We start from the raw sequence: 1,041 nt of genomic DNA on the forward strand, positions 1-1,041 counted from the left end.
TGGAATACAAGTCATTAACAAGCACACACGTACTACACCACACAACAACCGCACTACTACCAGAACTGGACGAATCACTACCAAAACAACACATTGCACATCACTACCAAAACAACACAACACAACACAAGCATTGGCAAAGAATTATAGACCAGTTGCACTAACATCCCACATAATAAAATTATTTGAGAGTGATCAGGAGTCAGGTTACTAGTTTTATAGAGACCAATGACCTCCACAATCCAGGCCAACAAGGATTTAGAGCAGGAAGATATTGAAATACCTCTTACAGCTATCTCTCATGTCCTCTACTTGTACAGTACAGCTACTTGACCATTACGACAAAATCACTGAGATATGAGATAATGATGACACTAACCTCATCTACTCAGACTCCAACCCACTCATATTAAATAATCATGTAAACAATAAATTAAAAAAAATCCACTTATTAATGTCAACCAACAAACTCCCACTAAACATAGAAAGGACCTACAACATCTTACTTGGGAGCAAATCAACAAATGCAATTCATCTACAGTTACACAATGTTAACATCAGAAATAAAAAAGATGGTAAGTTCCTTGGTCTATACTTAGATCTGCCCGAAACGCTATGAGTGCTAGTTGCTTTACAAGAATGTATAACTTCAAGTCATTGTACTCTCCCCCAATGTACCTTCTTGTATATAAAGAAAAAATAAATAAATAAACACATAATAAATCAATACTTACTAAATTTTGTCTATTATGTAGCAAAGAAGCAGGTCTACGGAAGGCTTTTCTGTTGAGTTCGAAGCCCAGATTACTCGTGGTCTCTGAAATAAGTTAAGATTATAAGTATAAAATTTATAAAACCAAATAATAAATCCGGTATTGCTCAATTTCAGATGCAGACGTACTGAATGATATATCAGACTGTCAGCATGGTATTCGATCTGGAAGGTCCAGTGTAACGAATTTACTCAGTTTCTATGATCGAGCCACAGAGATCTATAAAGAATTCTGATCAAGAAAGAGATCTAGGGGTGGTTTTAGATAG

Source organism: Procambarus clarkii, chromosome 1 (assembly GCF_040958095.1).
Source record: "Procambarus clarkii isolate CNS0578487 chromosome 1, FALCON_Pclarkii_2.0, whole genome shotgun sequence".
Taxonomy (NCBI): domain Eukaryota; kingdom Metazoa; phylum Arthropoda; class Malacostraca; order Decapoda; family Cambaridae; genus Procambarus; species Procambarus clarkii.